The sequence below is a fragment of the Suncus etruscus genome, unplaced genomic scaffold (genome assembly GCF_024139225.1).
Source record: "Suncus etruscus isolate mSunEtr1 unplaced genomic scaffold, mSunEtr1.pri.cur scaffold_136_ctg1, whole genome shotgun sequence".
NCBI lineage: Eukaryota > Metazoa > Chordata > Mammalia > Eulipotyphla > Soricidae > Suncus > Suncus etruscus.
The window spans coordinates 1-7,626 of record NW_026060358.1 but is presented as its reverse complement, the minus strand read 5'-3'; the positions used below and the strand labels follow the sequence as shown (position 1 = coordinate 7,626).

Sequence of the window (7,626 nt, the reverse complement as noted above, 5' to 3'; positions counted from 1 at the left end):
TTTGGGTATTAGTGTTGATTCTTGGCTTGCCCTTTTTATTATTATATGTTCATGTCTTTACTATTGTTTCAATCGTAATGAGATGACAGCATTGAAAAGTCACTTAATTTCTTTCCATGATTTCAAAGTACGATGCAATAGCACATCCTGAGGTTCTCCCAGTGCTTCCTGGGGCATTTATTGGGCAGTGATGATGTCCCTGCATACAGATGTCCCTGCCTACAGAGCATGTTTCCCAATCCTTTGCATCCTCTCCCTGGCCAGGGACAGTTTGACTTGAAACTTACCTTTTAGAATTTTCTACTAACAAATTCTAAAAAGGATGGGGACAACTACATCTACGATAAATAATACATAGTATACCTAATAAGGCTATTGTACCTAAGGAAGGCAAAAAAAATACACCCATTCTTTTTAAGTCTTTTGAAATACTCTAGGCAAGGAATAAAATTCAGAAGACAGCTTCAGTGTCTGACTTGGCCTTGTGAAGTTTGAAAAATGGCTCCCAATTGTAAGGAACAGTGTAATGTCCTCTATCTAAAGGTGTCTCAAAAACAGAATCAGGTAGTGCGCAGCAGTCCGCAGAAAAGGGAGGTGGGTGAAAAGGGCTGTCAAGAGCAAATCAGCTGTGACAGCTGCATCTTCTAGCTGTCCTTTTGCTTTGGGAGCTGGCTTGATGCAGGTTCGAGAAGGGGTTTGTTCCGTTTCCTCAGCATTAGGGCTGAGGGTAAGAAGGATTAAATAGGGAGAAATAAAAGATCAGAGAGAGAGAACAAAAGGATTCAAAAGGATTTGTAAAGTGTTAAGCATGGTCGGGAATGGTTATATTTATAACAGTGGGAGGACTGTTTATAAAGTAGGCATATACAATACAGGTGGACACTAGACATAGCGGTAGCCATCACACTCACATTCACATATATAGATAATGAGGATCAATCCATTGGTTGCAGTTGAAAAACTGATCCGGGTGGAACAGGTCAGAGTTCTTAAATAATACCAAACTGACAGTTCAGATGGAAAATTTTACAATTTCAAGTAATATTATCATTGGTGAGGGTAAACTTTGCTGACGAAAATGTTTTTGGGATCGATCGTGCATAGAGCATTTTTAAAACAATCATACTGGGTCTTGAGCATCTAGGTTCCTTTCCTGAAAGCAAACTGAGAACATGGGCATAATGATATATGGCAATAGTAATCTAGGTTTAATTGAAAATCAATTGTGAAGCCTACTCTGTCAATGAATACTGGAGCACGAGTCTATGGCATTATGTTTAGTAAGAGTGGAGACTGGACATACTTTTCCTACTGCTTGACCTTCGTGGAAAAGATGGTAGTGTTTTGCAAATAAGAATAATGCTGGCTGAGATGTTTTTATAATCTTGCTGAAGATTCTTTATACAACTGTTTGACTGAGGGTATTTTTCTTCAGTGTTAGATTTTCTCAAATGCCTTTTTTGCTTTGATACATATGATCCTGTTGCTTTTATCCTTATAATAATGTGGAATAAAATGTTGATTGATTATATACTGAACCATCCATGCATCCTTCGGATAAAACACACTTGGACACCATGTAAAATCTTTTTGTTTTTGAGTTTGTTTTTTGACCACTCCTGGTGACACTCTGGTTACTCCTGGCTTTGCCATCAAAAATCATGGGCGGGAAGAGTGGCGCTAGAGGTAAGGCATCTGCCTTGCTCATGGTAGCCTAGGACAGATCAGGGTTCAATCCCCCGGCATCCCACATGGTCCCCTCAAGCCAGGAGCTAGTTCTGAGCACATAGCCAGGAGTAAACCCTGAGCGTCAACAGGTTTGGCCCCAGAACAAAAACAAACAATACAGAAACCACTCCTGGCTTGGTGGACTATATAGGGTGCCAGGGGCTCAAGCCGCCATTCGTCCTAGGTTAAGCATTTGTAAGGCAAATGCCCTATTGTTTGTGCCACCACTCTGGCTCCACCATATTTCATCTTATTGTGGTGTTACTGGATTCGATTCGCTGAGATTGGGCTGAAGATGTTTCTTGCTATTATCTCTGTACACTTTGGGAATGTGTGTTATACTTTTAGAAAGTATTTGGAGGATTTCCATCTTTTTAGGATCAATGGTAATTGCTAATACTTCTCTGAATGTTTGATAAAATTTACCTGTAAACTTGTCTCATCCTGCAAAGTTTTTTAATTACAGTTTTGATTTTCTTGTGATAGACCTAATTAGGCCTTCTAATTCCTCCTAATTCAGTATGGGGATGTGACATTTTCTAGAAATCTGTCCATTTCCTTTTGGTTATCTAGCTTAACTGAACACCAATGTTCGAAATAAGCTCTGAAGGGAAGGGGCAGGAAAAATAAGCTCTTGTGATGTCTTGGATTTCTTGAGTATCTGTAGTAATCTCTCTTTCATTTCGGATTTAATTTATTTGAATATTTTCCCTTTCTTTCTCATGAGTCTGCCAGCAGTTTGTCTATCTTATTTATTGTTTGTTAAAAAAACTCATCAACTGGTCTCCCTAATATTTCATATTTTTTCTATATTGTTGATTTCTGCTCTGTTTCTGGTTTTTTTTTTTTTTTTGGTTTATTTTGCTTTTTTTTTTTTTTTTTTTTTTTGGTTTTTGGGCCACACCTGGTAACGCTCAGGGGTTACTCCTGGCTATGCGCTCAGAAGTTGCTCCTGGCTTGGGGGACCATATGGGACGCCGGGGGATTGAACTGTGGTCCGTCCAGGGCTAGCGCAGGCAAGGCAGGCACCTTACGTCTTGCGCCACCGCCCAGCCCCCCTGTTTTGCTTTTTTGATCACACTTGGTGGTGTTCAAGGGTTCCTCCCTGAATTACTCTCAGAAATTGCTGCTAAGGGTTCAGGGGACCATATGGAGTGCTGGGGATTGCACAAAGTGCTTTCTGATTTGTGGCATGTGATACAAATTTCTTACCACTGTGCTATGGCACCGTCCCCTGCTCTGGTTTTTTTTTGTGTTTGTTTGTTTTTTTTGGTTTTTGGGCCACACCTGGCGGTGCTCAGTGGTTACTCCTGGCTGTCTGCTCAGAAATAGCTCCTGGCAGGCACGGGGGACCATATGGGACACCGGGATTCGAACCAACCACCTTTGGTCCTGGATCGGCTGCTTGCAAGGCAAACGCTGCTGTGCTATCTCTCCGGGCCCTGGTTTTTTTTTTTTTTTTTTTTTTTTTTGCTCAGCTCATGTTTGGTTTCTTTGCACTTGGTCTTCAGATAACCACTTTCTCCAAAAATAAGATAGTGTATCATATTGAATTTTGCTCCCGAAGATGTGCTAGGTCTTATTTTCATCACATGTCTTATTTTCTTTTTTGTTTGTTTTTTGGAAGTCACTCCCAGGAGCGTTCAGGGGTTACTCCTGGCTCTATGCTCATAAATTGCTCCTGGTGGGCTTAGGGGATCATATGGGATGCTGGGATTCGAACCATTGATCTTCTGCATGAAACGCAGGTGGCTAACCTCCATAATGTCTCTCCGGCCCCGAGGTCTCTTATTTTCAACAAGGAATATGGTATACATATACTGTTAAATGAAAATAAAGGAAATTTATTAATTATATATGGTACAGCACCATGACTCTCCATTACGTCACTGGTTGCAAGAGGCTAGGCAGGATGGCCCTAACAACCAGTTTATGGTAAATTATCATTCCGAGACAGAACCTAGGGGTCTTATTTTGGGGGATTTCTTATATTTCACCCAACAGGAAACTTATTAGGTAGGTCTTATTTTCAGAGGATGTTTTATTTTCACAAAATATGGTACATAGATTTTGGCTTTTTTCTTTCTTATTGTAGGCCGCTATTACGATGAATTATATCCTAATTACTGCTTTTGCTCTGTCTCATAGATTTTGGCAATTTTTTCTTTATTATCATGTGTTTCAAGCAATCTCTGTATCTTTATTTCCTGTTTAGTATTTCTTGTTGAGCAGCATGTTTAGTATCCAGGTGTTCGATTTTCCATTTATAGTCTGACAGGGTGTTTGGTATGATTTTTATATTTGTGAGTTTATGTAAGTGAGACTTGTGTTCTAAAATGTGATCTATTCTAGGGAAGGTTTCATGTTCACTTAAGAAGAATGTGTATTCAATTTTTGAGGATGAAAAGCCCTGAATGGATTCATTAGTCCTAGTTTTTGTCATGTCTCATGTAGGGCTCTTATATCTTTGTTAGTGTCACCCCCAGTGGTCCTCAAACTATGGCCCATGGGCCACATTTTGTATTAGTGTCTGTTTTGTTTCTTCATTTCAAAGTAAGATATATGCAGTGTACATAAGAATTCGTTCATAAGTTTTGTTTTTACTGTAATCAGACACTCCAGTGGTCTGAGGGACAGTGAACTGGCCACCTGTTTAAAAAGTTTGAGGACCCCTGGTAATGGATCTGTATTGGCAATAATGGAATTTATAAATCTCCCATTATATCACACTTCCATTCATGTTTCTTTAGGTTTGTGAGCAAAAGCCTTAGATATATTGCTTCCTCTATGTTTGATGCATGAAAGTTGATCAGGATTAGTACTTCCTGGTCTGTTGCTCCTAGGATCAATAAGTAGTGCTCAGTTTTGTCTTTAAATACTTTCTTGAGATTGCATGCAATTTGTTCTGCTATAAATGACTGTCTCAGCCTTTTTCGTTTTCCAGTAGCTTGTGTCATTGTATTCCATCCTTTTCCTTTGAACCAGTGTCTATCCTGAACATTGAATTGTATTTTCTGCAGGCATCAGGTGACAGGATTTTATTTCCTGATTCAACCCGCTACTCTGCCTTCTGATGGGAGACTTTAGTTCATTGACATTGAAGGAAACTTTTGACAGAAAAGGCTATTTTGCCATTCTATTTGTAGGACTGTTGTTACAATTGGGGATTTGGTTTATGTCGGAATGAGTTTGTTATGTGCTCCCTTCAGCAGCACATATACTAAAATTGGAAGAGAAGATTAATATGGACCCTGCTGAAGGATGACATGCAAATTTGTGAAGTGTTCCATAAAATTAAAACAAAAAGAGAATTGGTTTCTTTAGCACTATATTCTGAGGGGTACTTCTTGTTTGAGAATGTTTTTGACCTGCCCTCCCATAGAAATAATAGATTCACATGATAGTGATCGCTAGGTTGAAATTTTCTCTTATTTAGTAGAATTGATGTCATTCCTCCTTTTCTTCCCTGTACTGTTTCAAATGGGAGATCAGTTTTGATTCATATGTCCTTTCTTTGTACTTATGATGCTTCTTCCTTACTTCGTTACCGCTTTAAAGATTTGATCTCTGTTTTTTGTTTGTTTGGACTAATATGTCTGTTCATGTCCTGTCAGGCAGTTTTGTTTAGCTATCTTTATGGCACTTAAATTTGTACAGGAGCCTATTTCAGAGAGTAGGAAAGTTAGCTGCTATTATCTACCTTATACCTAATTCTTCTCTTTTCCCATTTTCCTCTCATTTGATATTCCTATAAATCGGAGATTCTTTCTCTTTGTTCATTAAGCACCCTACATTTTGTTCAACTGTTTTCTCTCTTTTCGGGGGGGGGGGTTTGGGCCACACCCGGCAGCCCTCAGGGGGTTACTCTTGCTCTCTGCTAAGAAATCACTCCTGGCAGCCGTAAGGCACCATATGGAATCCCAGGATTTGAACCACCAATGGGCCTGGGTCAGCAACTTGCAAGGAAAATATCTTACCACTATGCTATCTCTCTAGCCCTATCTTTTATCGTTTGATTTTGGGGTCACACCTGGCAGCGTTCTGGGGTTACTCCAGGTTCTGTACTCAGAAATCCCTCCTAGTTGTCTTAGGAAACCAGATGGGATGCTAGATATTGAGCCACAATCTCCTGAATTAGTCACCTGTATCTCTCCTGACACTCCCTCCCTCATTTCCTCCTCCTTCCTTCCTTCCTTCCTTCCTTCCTTCCTTCCTTCCTTCCTTCCTTCCTTCCTTCCTTCCTTCCTTCTTTTCCTTTCCTTTTTCAAATGGCACACCCGATGATGCTCAAAGATTGCTTCAGCTTTGATTGAACATATGGCACACCTGGGATCGAGCCACTGCCCTGCCTAGGTTAGGCGCTTGCCAGGAATTCGCCCTACTACTTGAGCCACCGCTTCCACTCAGCTCTCCTTTCTTTTTTGACTTCTTTAATCAACTCTGGTTTGTAATTTGTCTTCAGGATTTTCAATGCGATTTTCTACCTTGTAATCCTAGCCATGGTGGTTTGCTGACATGTTTTTCAGTCCTTCAATTTCAGTTCTATGGAGTCTCGTTTTCCAAAACAGTTCTTTGTGTTGGTTGAATTGTCCAGCTTTATATTACTTTTTTCTTTTTTTATTCCTAGCTTTAAATTTCTTGAAGTTTGCTAGCTAATAACCTCTATTTCTTTGCTAAAACATTAAGTGTTTATTTTAGATTCTCCTCTATAATGGTGGACTTGGACATTTGTCAGGATTTCTCTCTGTATTCTTTCTTTTTTTACTTTCTCCGGAAGTTTGAGTGTGTTGCAGTGTTCTTCTTTTGTTTTTCGAAACTTTTTCTTTATTTAAACATCTTGTTTACATATATGATTGTGATTAGCTTTCAGTTATGTAAAGAACACCCCCTTCACAATGCAACATTCCCAACACCAATGTCCCCAATCTCCCTCCATCCCACTCCAACCCCACCTGTACTCCAGACAGGCTTTCCAGTTCCCTCATTTATTCACATGATTATGGTAGTTCTCTGTGCAGATATTTCTATAACTGCACTCACCACTCTTTGTGGTGAGCTTCATGAAGTGAGCTGGAAGTTCCAGCCTTTCTCTCATTGTCTCAGGATTGTTGCAAAAATGACTTATCTTTCTTAAAATCGATAGATGAGTGAGACTATTCTGCATCTCTTTCTCTCCCTCTGACTTATTTCACTCAGCATGATAGATTCCATGTACATCCATGTGTAGGAAAATTTCATGAGATCATCTCTCCTGATGGCTGCATAATATTCCATTGTGTATATGTACCACCGTTTCTTTAGCCATTCGTCTGTTGAAGGGCATCTTGGTTGTTTCCAGAGCCTGACTATTGTGAATAGTGCTGCAATAAATATAGGTGGGAGGAAGGGGTTTTAGTATTTTATTCTTGTGTTCTTAGGGTATATCCCTAGGAGTGGAATAGCTGGGTCGAATTGGAGCTCAATTTCCAGATTTTGGAGGAATCTCCATATCATTTTCCATTGAGGTTGGACTAGATGGCATTCCCATTCAGCAGTGGATAAGAGTTCCTTTCTCTCCACATCCTCTCCAGCAATGATTGTTCTCATTCTTTTTGATGTGTGCCAATTTCTGTTGTATGAGATGGTATCTCATCATTGTTTTGATTTGCATCTCCCTAATGTTTAATGATGAGGAGCATTTTTCAAGTGCCTTTTGGCCATTTGTATTTCTTTATTTATTAAAGCGTCTGTTCATTTCTTCTCCCCATTTTTTGCTGGAATTATATGTTTTTTTTTTTTCTTGTAAAGTTCTGTCAGTGCCCTATATATTTTGGATATTAGCCCCTTATCTGATGGGTATTGGGTGAATAGTTTCTCCCACTCAGTGGGTAACTCTTGTATCCTGGGCACTATTTATTT

The 7,626-nt window shown here is 39.6% G+C and overlaps 1 pseudogene; it reads left to right on the top strand.

Moving 5' to 3' along the window:
• Nucleotides 1-4,924: 4,924 nt before the first annotated feature.
• On the top strand, nt 4,925-5,024 carry LOC126000691 (uncharacterized; annotated as a pseudogene).
• Nucleotides 5,025-7,626: the final 2,602 nt, after the last annotated feature.